The following is a 23156-nucleotide window of genomic DNA, read 5'->3' as shown; positions in this document are numbered from 1 at the left end:
TGATTAACAGAATTAAAACGATCTTTTCACAATGTGCTTTGTCTTAAAGAAATACATTTCAATCTACAAAAATTCTGTAGGAGGAATAACTTTATATATTTTGAAATGTTGATAAACAATGCACTGGAAAAACTTAGCTTGGAAGTGAAAGTAACAGATTGGGAAATATATTAACTGTCATGTGGCAGGTTAACAGGCTATAAAGAGCAAAGGTAGTTATTAATGAATAGATGGTTAGGAATTTCAGGATTTAATCTGATTGTTCTTTAAAGTGTCCTTTATTTTTGACCAAAAAAATTTTTATTGGCAGAAAAGACTGCTTTATAGACCATGTCTTTGAAGGCTTGTTTCACTTGCTGTTTCTCAGGGTGTAGTTGAAGGAGTTCAGGAAGGAGGCCACAGAGGTTATGAGAATAGCTACCCCTTTTGTCAATGATCTCTTTTCTTTGGGGAGGGATTAGCATACATGAATATGCAGCTTCCATCAGAGATGGCGATGACAATCATGTGAGAAGAAGAAGTAGAGAAGGTCTTTTTTCTCTGACTGGCAAGTGGAATTCTCAAAATATCCTGATAATGTATGTATAGGACAAAATCACTAATGCCAAGGTGAATAGCAAACTAACCAAAGCAAAGTAAAAACCCATTACTTCTAGAAGCCATGTATCTGAACAAGACAATTGTAAAAGGGGAAAATAGTCACACAAAATGATCAATGAGCACACTAATCCAGCTGGAGGAGAAGCATAAGGGGCGAAAAAATGGTCAGAAACCTGCCCAGCCATGCATAGAGCACAAGCCGGTGGCAGTTCCCTGCTCATGATCGTTGTATAATGCAGGGGCTTGCAGATGGCAACATATGACAATGGCACTTAGAATGTAAAATTCAGTCACCCCCCTCCCCCATGAAAATAAAGAAAAATAGTTGGGCTGCACAATTGTAAGAAATAAGAGAAATTTCAAATTAAGAAATACATGGGTCTGGAGATGGGAGTCCACCCGTGATAGGGTGGTGTAGTCAGGTTTCCAGTGACACTTAATACATATATGATAAATTAAAAAAGAAAATCACAATCTGAAGGTAAGGATCATCACAAAGGCCTAGGAGGACAAACTCTGTGATCACTGTATGGTTCATTTTTCTCTCTTTTTTTGTTTTTTTGTTTTGTTTTGTTTTCTGTTTTTTGGTTTTTTTTTTTTTTTTTTTTTTTTTTTTTTAATATACTTAGGTGGAAAGTACATTAAAGGGAATAGATGAAAAGTATAATTCACTGTGACCAATATCATCATCATTAATGCAGTTCTAAAACTTTATAATTCATGTAAATGGTATTTTATTTTGATTATCTTACCTGCATTATTACTTAAGACATATTCATGAATCCTGCTTTACATACTAATTCTGTTTCTAAATCTAGCAGATGATAGCAAATCTTCATATAATAAGTTACACTATAGAAAATGAAAAGTGAAATAAATCAAAGCTTTTTTGTTTGTCCAATTAAATCATTGTAGTTTTGTTGGAATAATCCTATAAAATATACGTTTTTCTTTTTTTCTGTCATGTATTTATTAGAAGATACTACCACCTAAAACAGAAATGGATGATCTCACTTCCTTCACAAGATCAAAATGAAACATAAAAATCTGAAGCAACAACCCAATACTATTATGATATAAGAAATTAATGATTTACTTAGCAAATAAAATAAATGTTTAATGATGAAATAATTTAATTACTAATTTTATTATATTAGTATTTATGAATGTAACTATCAAGATAATATGAGAACATTGTATATATGTTACTTATGTATTTACAGTAAATAGAATAAATAACCTAATTATTTTATTTAATAGGGGACATATACACTTATTCAATGATTTGTCTTAAAAGTCCATTGAAATCATTAATATTTGGCATCTACTATGATTTCTTAGGAAGGTACATATGGAAACAGTTTTATGTTTTAGCTTAAAACAATATGCAGTATTTATATACTTTTCATTTTGCACAGAAGCACAAATTGAAAAGTAACTCTTTGCCTCAGATCTTAGCAGCTCAGTTCAGTTCAGTCGCTGAGTCGTGTCCAACTCTTTGCGACCCCAAGAATCGCAGCACGCCAGGCCTCCCTGTCCATCACCAACTCCCGGAGTTCACTCAGACTCACGTCTAAGACGGGCAGGCATGGTGGAGAGGTCTGACACAATGTGGTCCACTGGAGAAGGGAAGGGCAAACCACTTCAGTATTATTGCCTTGAGAACCCCATGAACAGTATGAAAAGGCAAAATGATAGGATACTGAGAGAGGAACTCCCCAGGTCAGTAGGTGCCCAATATGCTACTGGAGATCAGTGGAGAAATAACTCCAAAAAGAATGAAGGGATGGAGCCAAAGCAAAAACAATACCCAGTTGTGGATGTGACTGGTGATAGAAGCTAGGTCTGATGATGTAAAGAGCAATATTGCATAGGAATCTGGAATGTCAGGTCCATGAATCAAGGCAAATTGGAAGTGGTCAAACAGGAGATGGCAAGAGTGAATATCAACATTCTAGGAATCAGCGAACTAAAATGGACTGGAATGGGTGAATTTGACTCAGATGACCATTATATCTACTACTGTGGGCAGGAATCCCTTAGAAGAAATGGAGTAGCCATCGTGGTCAACAAAAGAGTCCAAAATGCAGTACTTGGATGCAATCTCAAAAACGACAGAATGATCTCTGTTCGTTTCCAAGGCAAACCATTCAGTATCACAGTAATCCAAGTCTATGCCCCAACAAGTAATGCTGAAGAAGCTGAAGTTGAACAGTTCTATGAAGACCTACAAGACCGTTTAGAACTAACACCCAAAAAAGATGTCCTTTTCATCATAGGGGACTGGAATGCAAAAGTAGGAAGTCAAGAAACACCTGGAGTAACAGGCAAATTTGGCCTTGGAATACGGAATGAAGCAGGGCAAAGACTAAGAGAGTTTTGCCAGGAAAACGCACTGGTCATAGCAAACACCCTCTTCCAACAAACAAGAGAAGACTTTACACATGGACATTACCACATGGTCAACACCGAAATCAGATTGATTGTATTCTTTGCAGCCGAAGATGGAGAAGCTCTATACAGTCAACAAAAACAAGTCCAGGAGCTGACTGTGGCTCAGATCATGAACTCCTTATTGCCAAATTCAGACTTAAATTGAAGAAAGTAGGGAAAACCACTAGACCATTTAGGTATGACCTAAATCAAATCCCTTATGATTATACAGTGGTAATGAGATATAGATTTAAGGGCCTAGATCTGATAGATAAAGTGCCTGATGAACAATGGACTGAGGTTCATGACATGGTATAGGAGACAGGGATCAAGACCATCCCCATGGAAAAGAAATGCAAAAAAGCAAAATGGCTGTCTGAGGAGGCCTTACAAATAGCTGTGAAAAGAAGAGAAGTGAAAAGCAAAGGAGAAAAGGAAAAATATAAGCATCTGAATGCAGAGTTCCAAAGAACAGCAAGAGGAGATAGGAAAGCCTTCTTCAGCAATCAATGCAAAGAAATCCTAGTGTAGATCTAGAATTTGATGAAATTAGTATGTCATTTCACCTTCAGGGTAAATTTAAAGAAATTGATAATGACATTGATCCTTAAGTTTCCTCTGTTTAATAAGTAAAACACTCTTTCATTAAGGGAAGTTTAAAACTGTAAATATCACAAAGCTTATAGGGCAATAATTGTTCCTACACTTTTTCTGGCACCAAATACTACCTGTGAACTTTCAGAAACATACCCACCAGGTTTCATGCGAATTATCTTTGTGCTAATATTCCAATGCCTACACAGTTTTCCTCCTGTGTAACTTAAAAGCTTAATTATACTGAGAATCTTTAAAATGGAAAAGATATTGCAATTTTTAAATAAAAAATGACTATTTTGTCTTTGGCTTCTCTGGTGGCTCAGAGGTAAAGTATCTGCCTGCGATGCAGGAGAAGAAGGTTTGATCCCTGGGTTGGAAAGATCCCTGGAGAAGGAAATGTCAACCCACTCCAGGATTCTTGAATGGGAACGGACAGAGGAGCCTGGAATGCTCACGCCACGGTGTTGCAAAAGAGTTGAACACAACTTAGTGACTAAACAACAACAAAACAGCAAATCAAGTTTTGTTAACATCCAGTTTTTTTCCTTTTTTTAAGATTTTTATATGTGAACCATTTTTAAAATCCTTATTGAATTTGTTAGAATATTTTTTTTCTGTTGAGGTTTCTTTCAGCCATGATGCATGTGGGATCCTCCATTCCCCATCCGGAATCTAACCAGCACCCCCTTCATTGGAAGGCAAAGTCTTTACCACTGGACCACCAAGGAAGTCTTTCAGGCTTTTCAGTTCTTACTACCTCACTGGAAGTCAGAAATGCTAAAGCCACTGCCACTGGCAACTGTAGGTTTTAGAGATAGAGGGGGAAATGAGATAGACAATCATGTAAGCTTAAGGTCGATATCATCTTAATCCCTGGCAACAATTTATAATATTACAGCATAACTATGTGTCATCATTATGGACTTTATTCTCATATAACCTATTTCCCTTTATATTTAAAGTATTACTTATATGTTATTATGACGATGATTAATAAGTAAGATAATTGTCCTTCAATAAAGCAAATGTTAATAATATGTTTATTTGTATATGTTTTGGAAGTAATGAGTTTTAATTTTTCTTTTGGGGGGGTAAAATTTAAAGAGGAACTAAAAAGCCTCTTGATGAAAATCAAAGTGGAGAGTGAAAAAGTTGGCTTAAAGCTCAACATTCAGAAACGAAGATTATGGCATCCAGTCCCATCACTTCATGGGAAATAGATGGAGAAACAGTGTAAATAGTGTTAGACTTTATTTTGGGGGGCTCCAAAATCACTGCAGATGGTGACTGCAGCCATGAAATTAAAAGATGCTTACTCCTTGGAAGGAAAGTTATGACCAACCTAGATAGCATATTCAAAAGCAGAGACATTACTTTGCCAATGAAGGTCTGTCTAGTCAAGGCTATGTTTTTTCCTGTGATCATGTATGGATGTGAGAGTTGGACTGTGAAGAAGGCTGAGCGCTGAAGAATTGATGCTTTTGAACTGTGGTGTTGGAGAAGACTCTTGAGAGTCCCTTGGAGTGCAAGGAGATCCAACCAGTCCATTCTGAATGAGATCAGCCCTGGGATTTCTTTGGAAGGACTGATGCTGAAGCTGAAACTCCAGTACTTTGGCCACCTCATGCGAAGAGTTGACTCATTGGAAAAGACTCTGATGCTGGGAGGGATTGGGGGCAGGAGGAGAAGGGGACGACAGAGGATGAGATGGCTGGATGGCATCACTGACTCGATGGACATGAGTCTGAGTGAACTCCGGGAGTTGGTGACGGACAGGGAGGCCTGGTGTGCTGCGATTCATGAGGTCGCAAAGAGTAGGACATGACTGAGCGACTGAACTGAACTGAACTGAACTGACAGAAGACTGGGGATTTGTAGGTTTTAATCCATTTCATTTACTAGGTATGAAAGTCAATCAGTCCCTTCATGCCCCATCTATAAATACACACTAATACAAGTCTATCTCATAAAGTTATTTTGACCATTAAATGAGCAAATACATGTGAAGCATTTTGAAAAGTGCTTATCATTTAATAAAACCCCTATAAGACTTTGTTCAATGGAGAAAACATTCCCTAACCACTGAGCTGAAAACATTTGGGATTTTGATGTTGAGTTATGTAAAAACTTACATCTAAGATAAGTAGTAGTGCATAAATTTAGCACCAAGAGAGTCACATAAGAACAATAGCAACCACAGCAATGAAAATAGAGTAGAACCACATGACTGTAGAGTACCCAACAGGCATTCTGGGAGAGTGAATCTTATCCTCATTCTTCTACTTTGAGTACATGACCACTTCTCCCAACACAGTGTTTCTGCCTTCTCTACCCATCATTGCTCCCCTACTTTCCACAAAAAATCTACTTCTCTCATCTTCAGATAGGATTTGATCACCACATTTGAGGCACGTTAGATATTTGCCAAGACATCAACATTGCTACCAATGGCCACTTCATTTCTCTGCTCCTCATTAATATTAGTAACCTTTCTGAGAAAGACTGTGAAGCTTGTATTAACAAAATACATGTATGTGACTAGCATAGAGTGTAGAATATTTGAATGATTTTCAAATCACCTTCTTCTTTATTCCCGAACAGATGTAATACTCATGGTATGAGCTCTGTGGGAATTTATATTCATCCTTTCAAACCCACCTCACATAGTACAGAATCTCCTGTGAACTCCGCTCTGATCTGTGTAGCACAAAGTCTTACCTTCAAATCTATGGCAACATGATCCAGTGCCTAGTATAGTGAGAGTAGATTTAAGATAACACTTATCTATGTAAGTAATTAATTCTGAGTTTATTGTTGAATTTCATGCTGTCCCTAAGTGCAACTCTCCATTTTAAGCCAAATTCTAGACTATATTTTATGTCAATTCCATCTTTATTTATAAGATGTATTTTCCTACTTTACCTACTTTGCAGGATGCATTATCTGCTTAAGTTAAATACCCTGTATTGAGTAAATTTATAACAAAGAACATGTAAAGGAAGCTAAATTTTTGATATATAATTTTAAAAATTGTAAAATATTATTTCAAAATTTATGTCCTTAATTTCTTTACAATTCATTCCTTTAATAAACTCTACTCCTGCTCAGTAACATCATTTTTCCTTCATCAGGATTTGCCTTTCATTGAAAGCACTAGTTTTTTGTAACACTTTGAACTCACAAAATACATTATCATAAACTGACAAATTTTGGTTTCAATCTCAAGATTGAAATTTCTGCAATAACCTATAGGCACTGGAGAGTCAGATTTATTTTTAATTATATTATTACTCTTATATGATGAACTATGTGTCATTGCGCTATATTTTTAAGCCTATTTCAACTTCATTATGTATTCATTTTCCTCTTAAGTTTCCTCATAATTTTAATTATTTGAAGAATTATAATATCAAGATTTACACTTTTTGCTGCTGACCAAACTTGTGACAGAATGTATGAAGAGCCGTGAAGAAAGATATTAATAGACATTAGAAGAATTCATATGAGCATTACTGGTAATGGACACTAACATAGCCAGTCTTCTAGGGCCAGAGAAAACAGGCTGAAGCAAACTCTAGCAAGAGACGATTTAATATCATAAAATTGGGAGTGGTATATGAAACTTTGTATGTAAAAAATTATGAAAATGCAATGGATTTTGTTCATCTAACATCAAGTAAGCATGATAAAAAATCATCAGCATTCATTCCTTCATTCATCAGCCCTTTGAAAGAAACACATTTCAGTGTTTAACAGGGTATATAAGATTCCAAGAGATTTTTTTTAACTTTATAATATTGTATTGGTTTTGCCATATATCATCATGAATCCGCCACAGGTATACACGTGTTCCCCATCCTGAACCCTCCTCCCTCCTTCCTCCCTGTACCATCCCTCTGGGTCGTCCCAGTGCACCAGCCCCAAGCATACAGTATCGTGCATCAAATCTGGACTGGCGACTCGTTTCATATATATTATACATGTTTCAATGCTCTTCTCCCAAATCATCCCACCCTCTCCCTCCCCCACAGAGTCCAAAAGACTGTTCTATACATCAGTGTCTCTTTTGCTGTCTCGTATACAGAGTTATTGTTGCCATCTTTATAAATTCCAAGAAATTTAAACCACCCCAAGGATGTATTCACGCAGAACATGAAGAATATCTCCAAGCATTTAATTCATGTTTTCAGCTTTTGTTTCTGAACGCAAGTCCATATTTCCCCCTGGAAGAATGTGGTTTAGGTTACTAAGCTTTGTATTTCCTTCCACTCATTTCATAAAAATCAATTCTTTCTTGTTTTCTGAGAACACTTGACACAGATTCTCTGAGCTATTCAAAATTAAAATTAGCAGTATTTTTTTTTTTGTTAATAAGATGACTGCAAATCATCTTCAAAATGTCAAGACTTCTCTAAAAAGTGAGATACCGTAATTGTAGAAGAATCTGTAGAAGAATCTGTTAGGCCCACCTTGTTGCAGAAATTGTATGACTAACTCTTAGAATACAGATTTTCAAATCAGAAATAGAACAAAGATGGGCATCATGGAAGGACATAATTATATTCTTTTACAATAAAAGGTTCAGCTACCACTTAGTAGTTGAAGAATGCAAATTTGACATTGCCATTAATAACATTAAAGTTATTCTCTAATATCTGCTTTGGAAAATCACATCAAGCATAGATATCATAGTTTTGTTTTTGTTTTCAAATAAGGAAAAAGTAATAAATACTTGGGATAACTATTAATAATACAAATGTAAAAGAATAAATTTAACGGAATGCTTTAGTAAATCATTTCTTTAAACGTCCACAAGCAATGAATACAATGAAATCAACATGTTTTATATAAAAGGGATCAGTACAACATGGAAGTAAATAGAATTCTTTTATTTAGAAAGCATCAGGAGTAATTTAATTCCTGGGGCATTGAATACTTTTATAAAGAGTATGGAGGATATAAGAAATCTAGTGCGTCAAACTGTATAGACACATATTAGGAAAATGAGCTTCACAGGCTGAGTGGTACAGAATCTGCCTGCCATTGCAAGGGGTGCAGGAGACAGGAGTTTGATCCCTGGAGTAGGAAATGGCAACCCACTCCAATATTATTACTTTAGAAATCCCATGGATAGAGGAGCCTGGTGGGCTATAGTCTATGGAGTCACAAAGGGTTTGACACGCCTGAGCATGCATGCATATAGGAAAAGAACTCAAAAAAGATTAATTGAAATAATATGGACATGATATTTTTCATTAAAATGTTTGTTTTTATTATGTTTTATATTGTTTACTTGTCATATATACTGGAAAACAACTATCCATTTGAGCATAGCAAAACCAATAAAGAAAATTAATAGTAAAAATGATGTATATGCAATGCAAAAAAGATTTCAGATTAGAAGTCAGATCTTTAATTACTGGAAATCAATGCTGTTTCAGTTGATGACCATCACAGGAATTATAATATAACTCTAAACACTGATTTTTGAATAAACACCCAGATTCTCTTTCTAATAAGACAAAGTATCTTAGTGCCTTTGCACAGGTTCAGTTCAGTTCAGTCGCTCAGTTGTGTCTGACTCTTTGCAACCCCAGGAATCGCAGCACACCAGGCCTCCCTGTCCATCACCAACTCCCGGAGTCCACCCAAACCCATGTCCATTGAGTTGGTGATGCCATCCAACCATCTCATCCTCTGTCGTCCCCTTCTCCTCCTGCCCTCAATCTTTCCCAGCATCAAGGTCTTTTCCAATGAGTCAGCTCTTTGCATCAGATGACCAAAATATGGGAGAGTCAGCCTCAACATCAGTCCTTCCAATGAACACCCAAGACTGATCTCCCCCAGGATGGACTGGTTGGATTTCCTTGCAGTCCAAGTGACTCTCAAGAGTCTTCTCCAATGCCACAGTTCTAAAGCATCATTCTTCCGTGCTCAGCTTTCTTTATAGTCCAACTCTCACATCCATACATGACCACTGGAAAAACCATAGCCTTGCACAGGTTAAATGCTGGAGTCCAGCTCCAGCAGCCAGGGAATCAACCTGAAGAGATGAACGGTGTTGGCAAGAAATGATGCAGCCTCTCAGTTTTCTTGGACTGCATATTTATTTTAAGTTTAAGATTCTTTTATACTTTTACAAAAGCATTAGGTCAGAGGTTTGACATTTTCGGTTCCCCCTGACCCACATTTGTTGTCTCCAAAAATCACTGTTGCCCCTCAAAAGGAGTTCCTGCCTCAGCGATTCTCTTATCTACTTCTCATGTGTCCTTGTGAATACACTGTAACTCATGCTAATGTCCGAGCTGCATACCAAATTCCACAGTTTATTTCTTATCTTTCTAAATCCTGTTTGCCCCTAGTATCCTGAGCTCACTTTCTCTAAAAAGGCTTCTAACCACTAATATCTCCAAAATTCTTATCTCTATAAGCTATAGTAAAATATGTTGACATTACAACATACCTTAAATATTTAGCTTCTAACTGTTTTAATTATTCCTAAGCCCTAAATTCAGCAAACTCTTTTGCCATAAACATTTCCCTCACAAATAGGTTTCAGATAGCAATGCCTCCCATGGCCTCAAGCTGCAGCCTATGTGCTCATCCTGGAATACTCTTTTGTAAATGAATGTCAAAGATTAACTTTATGAATTATTCTCTGAGCACAACTGCAGAAGGCTTTGTGCCTTCTCATGCTCCTCTCAAGAACAATAAGCACCTTAATATTCCTTTCAGTCAACTCAGCTAAGGAGAGGAAAAAACAAGTCAGAATCACAAGGCCTAACTCCTTCATCCCAGGTCCATGCCTGCGGGACAAGGAGAAGGAGTTGGGGCCATGCCTCCATTTTGTCAGTAATGCCTAATGCAGCTGCCAACAGTTAAATGGAAATAAAAGGAAATACATTTATAATAAGTGATACTGTTTTATTTTACTTATATGTGCAGAGTAGAATCCACTTTTAAGGGATAGGCCTGGAGGCATATAAACCCATCCCCATTTCCAGGGGAAAAACTGTGATAAATATTATTCTGAAGAGAATTAATATATGGAAAGAATTTATTTTGACTGTTTTTTGAGGGCTTCCCTTGTGGCTCAGCTGGTAAAGAAAGAATTTATGTTGACTGTAGCATGTAATTATGAAGCACTGGAAGTTGCAGACTTGAGAAACCATTTACAAATAAATAAATTAGAAAAGATGTACCTTTCTCTTCTTTCTCAGAAGGCAGGTAAGGTGGCCTGGTATTCCCATCTCTTTAAGAATTTTCCACATTTTGTTGAGATCCACATAGTCCAAGGCTTTAGCATAGTCAGTGAAGCAGAATTAGATTCTTTTCTGGAATTCTCTCTCTTTTTTTTTTTTTTTTTAATGATTCAAAGGATGTTGGCAAGGTGAAATCTTGGTTCCTCTGCCTTTTCTAAATTCAGCTTGTACATCGGAACTTCTCAGTTCACGTACTGTTGAAGCCTAGCTTGAAGGATTTTGAGCATTAATTTGCTAACATATGCTGCTGCTGCTGCTGCTAAGTCTCTTCAGTCGTGTCTGACTCTGTGCGGCCCCATAGACAGCAGCCCACCAGGCTCCACTGTCCCTGGGATTCTCCAGGCAAGAACACTAGAGTGGGTTGCCATTTCCTTCTCCAACTTGCTAACATATGGAATGAATGCAATTTTGAAGTAGTTTGAACATTCTTTGGCATTGCCTTTCTTTCGTACTGGAATAAAATCCGACCTTTTCCAGTCCTGTGGCCACTGCTGAGTTTTCCAAATGTGCTGGCGTATTGAGTACAGCACTTTAGCAGCAGCACCTTTTAGGATTTGAAATAGCTCAACTGGAATTCCATCACCTCCTCTAGCTTTGTTTGTAGTAATGCTTCCAAAGGCCCACTTGACTTCACACTCCAGGATGTCTGGCTCTAGGTGAGTGATCACACTATCATGGTTATTTGGGTCAGTAAGACTTTTTTTTTTTTTTTTTTACAGTTCTTCCATGTATTCTTGCCACCTCTTCTTAATATCACATAATAAAATGTGCCTTTTCACTATGTGCTCCAGGTTCTCAGTCATATCTGACTCTTAGTGACCCCATGGATCATCATTTTCTAAAACTGAGTTATGAAATAAATCCAACTTCGTTTCATAGCAACACAGTGTCACTTAATATCAGTAGCTAATGTAAGGTTTAATTCTCAAAGTCAGTTTTCTCTCAATTCAAGTTCCTTTTCTTTATAAATTAAGTAATTCTGATCCAGGAAATAAGGGATATACTCTGTTCTTGTGGGTCTTTTAGTGTGGGTCTGTATATTTACTATATCAGCAAATTTCCAACCAAGAAAGATACATTTTCTTTGTGCAGCTATTCCATCCACTAACTTGCTTTTAGAGGTGATAGTATCACACCTTTTCTATCTCATTCTCTTTGTTCTTGCTTATAAGACCTTATACTTCTTCCACCTGTTGGTCAGCCCAACATAAACTATTTGGCACTAGTTGTGAGTGGCTGTTTTTAAAATCTGATGTACCATGCCCTGTGTTTGTACCATTATATCAGTATATGGGCAACAGTGAATTGTTATTTCATGTACAAGTTTTCAAGGTACTTTTATTTTTACCCTGGTGGTGCCAGCCAAGAACCTGCCTGCAAATGCAGGAAACAAAATGAGATGTGGGTTCAGTCCCTCACTTGGGAAGATCCCCTAGAGGAGGGCATGGCAACCCATTTCAGTGTACTTTCCTGGAGAATCATATGGACAGAGGAGCCTGGTTGGCTGCAGTCTATAGATTCACAAAGGTCAGATATGACTGAAGCAACTTAGCACTCATAATGTTTAATTACGATTATTATCATTGAATGATTCTGAGAATCTAATACTATAGTTTTTTTCCCAATGATCTATTCCTGTAATTCTATTTTTATTTTCTTTTTTTAATTAATTAATTAATTTTATTTTACAATATTGTATTGGTTTTGCCATACATTGACTTGAATCCCCCATGAGTGTACATGTGTTCCCCATCCTGAGACCCCCTCCCCCCACCTCCATCCCCTTCCCATTCTTCTGGGTCATTGCAGTGCACTAGCCCTGAGCACCCTGTATCATGCATCAAACCTGGACTGGCGATTCATTTCACATATGATATTTTACATGTTTCAATGCCATTCTCCCATATCATCCTGCCCTCGCCCTCTCCCACAGAGTCCAAAAGACTGTTCTATACATCAGTGTCTCTTTTGCTGTCTCGTGTACAGGATTATCGTTACCATCTTTCTAAATTCCATATATATGCGTTAGTATACTGTATTGGTGTTTTTCTTTCTGCCTTACTTCACTCTGTATAACAGGCTGCAGTTTCATCCACTTCATTAGAACTGATTCAAATGTATTCTTTTTAATGGCTGAGTAATACTCCATTGTGTATATGTACCACTGCTTTCTTATCCATTCATCTGCTGATGGACATCTAGGTTGCTTCCATGTCCTGGCTATTATAAACAGTGCTGCGATGAACATTGGGGTACACGTGTCTCTTTCCCTTCTGGTTTCCTCAGTGTGTATGCCCAGCAGTGGGATTTCTGGGTCATAAGGCAGTTCTATTTCCAGTTTTTTAAGGAATCTCTACACTGTTCTCCATAGGGGCTGTACTAGTTTGCATTCCCACCAACAGTGTAAGAGGGTTCCCTTTTTTCCACACCCTCACCATCATTAATTGCTTGTTGACTTTTGGATAGCAACCCTTCTGACGGGCGTGAAATGGTACCTCATAGTGGTTTTGATTTGCGTTTCTCTGATAATGAGTGATGTTGAGCATCTTTTCATGTGTTTGTTAGCCATTTGTGTGTCTTCTTTGGAGAAATGTCTGTTTAGTTCTTTGGCCCACTTTTTGATTGGGTCTTTTATTTTTCTGGAATTGAGCTGCAGGAGTTGCTTGTATATTTTTGAGATTAATTCTTTGTTCATTGGTTCATTTGCTATTATTTTCTCCCATTCTGAAAGCTGTCTTGTCACCTTGCTTATAGTTTCCTTTGTTGTGCAGAAGCTTTTAATTTTAACTAGATCCCATTTGTTTCTTTTTGCTTTTATTTCCAATATTCTGGGAGGTGTGTCATAGAGGATCCTGCTGTGGTTTATGTCGGAGAGTGTTTTGCCTGTTTTCCTCTAGGAATTTAATAGTTTCTTGTCTTACATTTACATCTTTAATCCATTTTTAGTATATTTTTGTGTATGTCATTAGAAAGTGTTCTAGTTTCATTATTTTACAAGTGGTTGACCCATTTTCCCAGCACCACTTGTAAAGAGATTGTCTTTTCTCCATTGTATATTCTTGCTTCCTTTGTCAAAGATAAGGTATCAATAGGTGTGTAGATTTATCTCTGGGCTTTCTGTTTTGTTCCATTGATCTATATTTCTGTCTTTGTGCCAGTACCATACTTTCTTGATGACTGTGGCTTTGTAGTAGAGCCTGAAGTCAGGCAGGTTGAGTCCTCCAGTTCCATTATTCATTCTCAAGATTGCTTTGGTTATTCAAGGTCTTTTGTATTTCCATACAAATTGTGAAATTATTTGTTCTAGTTCTCTGAAAAATAGCATTGGTAGCTTGATAGGGATTGCAATGAATCTATAGATTTCTTTGGGTAGTATACTCATTTTCACTATACTGATTCTTCTGATCCATGAACATGGTATACATCTCCATCTATTTGTGTCCTTTTTGATTTCATTCATCAGTGTTTTATAGTTTTCTATATATAGGTATTTGGTTTCTTTAGGTAGATATATTCCTAAGTATTTTATTCTTTTCATTGCAATGGTGAATGGAATTGTTTCCTTAATTTCTCTTTCTGCTTTCTCATTGTTAGTGTATAGGAATGCAAGGGATTTCTGTGTGTTAATTTTATATCCTGCAACTTTGCTATATTCATTGATTAGCTCTAGTAATTTTCTGGTGGAGTCTTTAGGGTTTTCTATGTAGAGGATCATGTCATCTACAAACAGTGAGAGTTTTACTTCTTTTCCAATTTGGATTCCTTTTATTTCTTTTTCTGCTCTGATTGCTGTGGCCAAAACTTCAAAAACCATGTTTAATAGTAGTGGTGAGAGTGGGCACCCTTGTCTCGTTCTTGACTTTAGGGGAAATGCTTTCAATTTTTTTTTTAATTTTATTTTATTTTTAAACTTTACAATATTGTATTTGTTTTGCCAAATATCGAAATGAATCCACCACAGGTATATATGTGTTCCCCATCCTGAATCCTCCTCCCTTTTTGAGAATCTAACCTCTACTCAAGATTTTTCATCTTTGGTTTTTGGTACTTGTTATCAACTTTGTACCTTTAAAAACCCAATCTTCAATACCCATTTTTACTTGGTAGCGAGATCCCTGGCCTGATTGCTGTATCCCCCTTTTGACTCTGCTTTTTCTCAACCAGGTTGCATCTATCTCCCCCCTCCCCCTTTTCTTCTCTACCCAACCTGGTGAATCTCTTTGTGTGTTCTGGGCTGTGGAGAACACAGGGAACTGATTACTGGCTGGATCTGCCTCTCTCCTTTTGATTCCCCTCTTTTATCTTCCTGGCCACCTCCGTCTCCTTCCTTCCTCTTCGCTTCTCTGTGTAACGCCATGAACATCTCTGAGGGATCCAGACTGTGGAGATCATATAGGGAAGTGATTACTGGCTAGCATGCTCTCTCACCTTTTGATTCCCCCTCTCCTCCTCCTCGTCACCTCTATATTCCTCCTCCCTCTTCTCTTCTCCATGTAACTCTGTGTACCTCTCTGGGTGTCCCTCACTGTGGAGAAACTTTTCATCATTAACCTAGATGTTTCATAATTGATGCTGTATAGATGGAGAAGTCTTGAGGCTACTGTAAGAATAACACTGAAAACTAGAGGTAGGAGGCTTAAGTCCAAATCCTGAGAACACCAGAGAACTCCTGACTCCAGGGAACATTCATTGATAGAAGCTCACCAAACGCCTCCATACTACACTGAAACCAAGCACCACCCAAGGGCCAACTAGCAAAACATACCATGCAAATTCTCCAGCAACACAGGAACATAACCCTGAACCTCAATATACAGACTAACAAAAGTCACTTCAAACCCATTGACATCTCAAAACTTATTACTGGACATTTCATTGCACTCCAGAAAGAAGAAATCGAGATCCACCCACCAGAACACCGACACAAGCTTCCCTAACGAGAAAACCTTGACAAGCCACCCATCCACCCCATCCACAGCAAGGAACCTCCACAAAAAAGAAGAACCACCAATTGCTAGAATACAGAAAGGCCATCCCAAACATAGCAATATAAACAAGATGAATACTCAGAGAAATACACAGCAGATAAAGGAACAGGACAAATACCCACCAAACCAAAACAAAGAGAAAGATATAGGAAATCTACATGATAAAGAATTCCAAATAATGATAGTGAAAATGATCCAAAATCTTGAAAACAAATTGGATTTACAAATAAGTACCCTGGAGCCAAGGATCGAGAAGATGCAAGATAGGATTAACAAGGACCAAGAAGAAATAAAAAAAGAGTCAATATGTAATGAATATATAATGAATAATGCAATAAATTATATCTATTTTTATTTTCTTCTGAAAGCATCTTTGTTATATATTTCAACTACCAAGTAATAAGATATAACCCAAAATTGAATCATTTTATTCACTAATAAAGACCACTGTATTCAATTTGTTGAAATATGTATATATACATGCATATATATATGTATGTATGTATGTGTGTGTGTGTGTGTATATATATATATATATATATATATATATATACACACACATATTAGATCAGATCAGTCGCTCTTTCATGTCCGACTCTTTGCAACCCCATTAATCACAGCATGTCAGGCCTCCCTGTACATCACCAACTCCCGGAGTTCACTCAGACTCACGTCCTTCGAGTCAGTGATGCCATCCAGCCATCTCATCCTCTGTCATCCCCTTCTCCTCCTGCCTCCAATCCCTCCCAGCATCAGAGTCTTTTCCAATGAATCAGCTCTTCGCATGAGGTGGCCAAAGTACTGGAGTTTCAGCTTCAGCATCATTCCTTCCAAAGAAATCCCAGGGCTGATCTCATTCAGAATGGACTGGTTGGATCTCCTTGCAGTCCAAGGGACTCTCAAGAGTCTTCTCCAACACCACAGTTCAAAAGCATCAATTCTTCAGCGCTCAGCCTTCTTCACAGTCCAACTCTCACATCCGTACATGACCACAGGAAAAACCATAGCCTTGACTAGACGAACCTTTGTTGGCAAGTAACGTCTCTGCTTTTGAATATGCTATCTAGGTTGGTCATAACTTTCCTTCCAAGGAGTAAGCGTCTTTTAATTTCATGGCTGCACTCACCATCTTTAGTGATTTTGGATCCCAGAAAAATAAAGTCTGACACTGTTTCCACTGTTTCCCCATCTATTTCCCATGAAGTGGTGGGACCGGATGCCATGATCTTCGTTTTCTGAATGTTGAGCTTTAAGCCAACTTTTTCACTCTGCACTTTCACTTTCATCAAGAGGCTTTTTAGTTCCTCTTCACTTTCTGCCATAAGGGTGGTATCATCTGCATATCTGAGGTTATTGATATTTCTCCCGGCAATCTTGATTCCAGCTTGTGTTTCTTCCAGTCTAGTGTTTCTCATGATGTACTCTGCATAGAAGTTAAATAAGCAGGGTGACAATATACAGCCTTGACGAACTCCTTTTCCTATTTGGAACCCGTCTGTTGTTCCATGTCCAGTTCTAACTGATGCTTCCTGACCTGCATACAAATTTCTCAAGAGGCAGATCAGGTGGTCTGGTATTCCCATCTCTTTCAGAATTTTCCACAGTTTCTTGTGATCCACACAGTCAAAGGCTTTGGCATAGTCAATAAAGCAGAAATAGATGTTTTTATGGAACTCTCTTGCTTTTTCCATGATCCAGTGGATGTTGGCAATTTGATCTCTGGTTCCTCTGCCTTTTCTAAAACCAGCTTGAACATCAGGAAGTTCACAGTTCACATATTGCTGAAACCTGGCTTGGAGAATTTTGAGCATTACTTTACTAGCGTGTGAGATAAGTGCCATTGTGTGGTAGTTTGAGCATTCTTTGGCATTGCCTTTCTTTGGGATTGGAATGAAAACTGATCTTTTCCAATCCTGTGTCCACTGCTGAGTTTTCCAAATTTGCTGGCATATTGAGTGCAGCACTTTCACAGCATCATCTTTCAGGATTTGGAATAGCTCAACTGGAATTCCATCACCTCCACTAGCTTTGTTTGTAGTGATGCTTTCTAAGGCCCACTTGACTTCACATTCCAGATGTCTGGCTCTAGGTGAGTGATCACACCATCATGATTATCTGGGTCGTGAAGATCTTTTTTGTACAGTTCTTCTGTGTATTCTTGCCATCTCTTCTTACATGTATGCAAATATTATTAAAGAAAGTCTCTAGAGTTTGGAGAGACAAACATTTGCTTGGAATTTCAAGTCTACATGGTGCTAACAATGCCCTACTAGACTAGCAAGATTCTTTAAGCTTTTAATATTTCATATCAAATTTATTATGGCTAATGTATTTTGTCAGCTTTACTTCTATAAGAGGTAATGACTATGCAGAAGAACATTTATTAATAGAAATACTTTCAACACAAAGAACGCTTAAAACCTTCTATCATGTGGTTTAAGACACAAATACAATTCTTATATTAAGACAGTTTTATTCAATTAACCTCATTCTGCGTAATCAATTAAATTATAAACATTCAGTGTCAAGAACTATGTCTTGAATGTACTTTTCTACAACTTCAAGTTTTTAGATTTGTTGCAATAATGAATATAAAACAAACACCATTCTCTTTTCAGCAATTTGCTGAATATACAGAATTTATACTATGGGACTTCCCATACTTTCCTTCCAATGGTTAGGATTTTGCCTTCCAATGCAGGGGGTGTGGGTTCAATCTCTGATTGAGTAGCTAAGATCCCACATGCCTCCTGGCAAAAATCCAAAACATAAAACAGAAGCAATATTGCAACAAATTCAATAAATATTTTAAAAATGATTCTCATGAATAATAATTTTTAATTTTTTTAACAAATAATTTATCCTAGATCTTGTAGGTCTTGCTTTCCTTTGGACATACACATATCTAGACTTGTATGAGCCACATGGGAAACTTATATTACTTTAAAAGCAGTATATATATTTTTAACTTTTATCACTCTTTTCTTGATTCTTCCCTTCATCAGAAACCCCATCTACCATATCCTGTGGAAACATGACTTTAAATCAGGGTGTCAAAGGTGTTTGAAATAATTTGAATAGATTACCTCAATACCAGACCACCTGACCTGCTTCTTGAGAAATCTGTATGCAGGTCAGGAAGCAACAGTTAGAACTGGACATGGAACAACAGACGGGTTCCAAATAGGAAAAGGATTATGTCAAGGCTGTATATTGTCACCCTGCTTATTTAACTTCTATGCAGAGTACATCATGAGAAACACTAGACTGGAAGAAACACAAGCTGGAATCAAGATTGCCGGGAGAAATATCAATAACCTCAGATATGCAGATGACACCACCCTTATGGCAGAAAGTGAAGAGGAACTAAAAAGCCTCTTGATGAAAGTGAAAGTGCAGAGTGAAAAAGTTGGCTTAAAGCTCAACATTCAGAAAATGAAGATCATGGCATCCGGTCCCACCACTTCATGGGAAATAGATGGAGAAACAGTGGAAACAGTGTCAGACTTTATTTTTTGGGCTCCAAAATCACTACAGATGGTGACTGCAGCCATTAAATTAAAAGATGCTTACTCCTTGGAAGGAAAGTTATGACCAACCTAGATAGCATATTCAAAAGCAGAGACATTACTTTGCCAACAAAGGTCTGTCTAGTCAAGGCTATGATTTTTCCAGTAGTCATGTATGGATGTGAGAGTTGGACTGTGAAGAAAGCTGAGCACCAAAGAATTGATGCTTTTGAACTGTGGTGTTGGACTCTTGAGAGTCCCTTGGAGTGCAAGGAGATCCAACCAGTCCATTCTGAATGAGATCAGCCCTGGGATTTCTTTGGAAGGAATGATGCTGAAGCTGAAACTCCAGTACTTTGGCCACCTCATGCGAAGAGCTGACTCATTGGAAAAGACTGATGCTGGGAGGGATTGGGGGCAGGAAGAGAAGGGGATGAACGACTTGATGAACATGAGTTTGAGTGAACTCCGGGAGTTGGTGATGGACAGGGAGGCCTGGCATGCTGCGATTCATGGGGTTGCAAAGAGTAGGACACGACTGAGCGGCTGAACTGAACTGAACTGAAAAACCAAAATCTTTAAGTACTCTTCTATATAATGAGGGTGAGTTGAGCAAGAACATGCAAAAAAAACTCAGATGTTCTAATTTTCTCCTAATAATGACATCATTTTCAGGCAGAGAGCTAGTGATAAAAGCAAAACCTGCAATTCTAAGCCCATATTTCTGGTTGTTTTCAAATTATCTGCATTGAATTATCTGTTGCAAAATCATCATGTATGACTTTCTGAGAGCCTTTCTAAGTGTGATGGAGAAACCAGGATGTCTTTTTCCAGAGTTTTTTCCCCTTATGTTGCTTATTTCAGTTTGTCTGTGAGAGGTACTGGTACAAAAGTCAGAAATTGGAAGAGAAGCAGTGGCTATTATTCTCCAGAAGTATCTGTGGCCAGACAGGTGAGCAGAGGCAAGATCCATGTCAATTCTTAGTAAGGGAGAACGACAAACTTTACTGCTAAGGCTGTTAATAAGTAATTTCTCAGAATTTACTGAGAGCTACTGCCTTTTCCCACAAGATTTCCTGAACCACTCTACACGGCTGCAATCTGAGATCTTTCATATTAGTTTTCTCAATATGACTCTAGCCAACATAAGCACACTGGTTTTCCTAACTTTTCAAAACTCAGGTTGAGTCTTGGAACCTGTTGCATTAAAATAAACTAGTAAACTAATTTGGAATTGAGATGGACTTGTAAATGAACAACCAAATGATCAATGGTGTTGTATCATTCTCTTTCTCTTTAGGGACACTTTCTGTTGCTTCCACTGCTTTGGAGAATAGGAAGTGATCAGTAGAGTGACCAAGATGCAGAGGAGCAGCCCCTTTCAATCAAATTCCTTCTGGTAGACAATAATTTCAAAGGACATTATGAGACAATAGATTTTTTTCAGTGAATGGCATTTTAAAATGTGGTATGTGCTGATTTTTCAACTGGTTGTTATAAGTGATTCAGTAGTGATGAAGGTTCCTCAGAGTGACAATACGAAGGCCTAAGAATAGGAGACAGTATACAAGCTGTGGAAAAAAAAAAAAAAAAAAAAAAAAAAAAAAAACCTAGAGATTCTGCTAAATTATATCAGAAAAAGGAATGAACTAAGGATTCAGGCATCAGCTTGGGTAAACCTCAAAACCTGTATGATGAGTAAGTGAAGCTTACAGTACATACTTTTTTTAAAAAAAATAAGAAGTTACAAAAAGCTATAACTCATTTATAGTGATTGAAATGATGTTAATGGTGGAATGGGGTGGGGTGATGGCTGTGAAGCAGCAAAGGGAATTCCTAGCAAGATGTAAATGATCTCTATTTTTATTGTTGCATGGGTCTCAATATTTGTTCAAATCCACTGATTTTATATATACACTATCATGTATAAAATAGCTAGCAGGAAGCTGCTGTATAACACAGGGAGCTCATTCAGTGCTCTGTGATGACCAAGAGGAGTAGGATTGCGTGGCTCAGGAGGGAGGGCTTATAGGTATATGTAAGCTCTTTTGTATAACAGAAGCTCACACAATACTGTAAAGCAATTAGATGCCAATTAAAAAATCTAAAATGATAGTGTGTGCTTGTATGTATGGTGTACTTAATAAATTTGATTAAATTGATATAGCAGCATGGATTAGGATATTTATAATTTACAAATGTTTTTAAAATATGTAGAAAGATCCCAAAACCCAGATATAAATCAGTTACCTTGAATTTGTTTCACAGCTTACTATCATTGTAGGAGTAAGAGTATATTGTTAAATTGAATATAAGCAATTTTAACCAAAGCATGGAGCTTAATTACTTTTATACAAAATAATGATAATTTATACAAATATTGATACCATATTTTAAAATATTTTAGCTCTCTAGGTGAAACTTATTTAGTAGAATCTCACTTCTGCTGGGGTCCAGCCCTGGTGGATCCAGGGAAACTCGAAGGAGAGATGGCATCGGCTTCGATCAGGAAACAACTGATAGATTAAATATTGACTAGAGGCTTATAGAGTGGTTAAGTGAGGATAGCTCAGCAGGGAAATTCAGTGGAGAAAAGGGGCTGAATAACTTGGTTTATGTGGAAAACCAATAAAACTTCAAGACAAGAAGTTTGCACCACCCATGTAGGCCACAGGCATCTTCCCATTCTCCCGAGGGAAAGGAGACACTAAGGCCTCCTCGGTCAGATCTTAGAAGCCCAGGCAAAATTAGTAGGCTTGGCGGGCCTCCACTCTCCAGATGGGAATTCAGCCAGAAGGTGAAAGACAGAATTACATGAGGAGACCAGTCTTTCGAGGAACTTATCCCATTTTTTATTTTCCAGGGTCTGTTTTTATACACTGAGATGTTATACAAAAGTCACGTGGGGTCAGCAGTCCTGACTTTTATTAAAGTCAGGTGCTTCATACAAATGTATACAGAGGTCTTAGGGGTGTTACATCATCTTCTGACCAGGGGGCCTGCTGACAATTTATGACCCTCTCCTTGTGACAGCAGTCAGTCAACCAGAACACTTATTTTTCCAGGGGTGATTATTTTCAAAACAGATGCCACCTTCCAAATGTACCAGATAAAGTTACATTCCTATACGGTGAGGGTGTAGTGGGTTTTAATTAAGGAAAGAATTTGCTTAGCCTAAGGTCTAACGTGATTAATATCAAAGGTTAATACTTATTTCTTCTATGTATTCATTAATGTGTATAAGGGCAGGGGATGTGGAGACTTAGCAACAAACTTTGGCTCAACAAATGAAAAACCCTTCACCAATACAATTTCTAATCAGCCCACTGTACTACAGTAATAATTTCCTAACTTCTCAAAAGAATCTGTTTTTAGAAAGTTTAGAGCATCTCGTGCCTCTCACACTTGGGAGGCTATGAATAATCACGTGGGCGGACAAGCCTGTCAGGCAGGCTAGAGAACCTTCAGAGGAGTTTGTAGGTTGAAAGACTCTTGTCACGCCCAGGAATTTTTATTAACTGGAGCTCTAAGTTAACTCTTTTTCAGAGAGAGGTGGTGGGGGACAGCCCCCCATAAAGTCAGAGGTGTAGGTGAGAGCACAAAGCAGTAAAGTACGCAGACTCTGGTTTTGGGGGTAGATTATCGAGCATTTCCAGGGGGACTCCTGAGGCTCGATCCCGGCTTTGCGTACGCTGAGCCTCCTCCCTCATGACATTTGCCACGGGCAGAGTTCCTCACGCTGGCTCCCAGCACAGTTCCTTTACACA

General features: G+C 37.8%; 1 pseudogene; it reads right to left on the bottom strand.

Moving 5' to 3' along the window:
• Positions 1-278: 278 nt before the first annotated feature.
• On the bottom strand, positions 279-2190 carry LOC129645419 (olfactory receptor 6C3-like; annotated as a pseudogene).
• Between the last annotated feature and the right edge of the window lie 20966 nt (positions 2191-23156).

The sequence above is a fragment of the Bubalus kerabau genome, chromosome 1 (assembly GCF_029407905.1).
Source record: "Bubalus kerabau isolate K-KA32 ecotype Philippines breed swamp buffalo chromosome 1, PCC_UOA_SB_1v2, whole genome shotgun sequence".
In the NCBI taxonomy this organism is placed as follows: Eukaryota; Metazoa; Chordata; class Mammalia; order Artiodactyla; family Bovidae; genus Bubalus; species Bubalus kerabau.
This window is presented reverse-complemented; position numbering and strand designations above follow the sequence as displayed.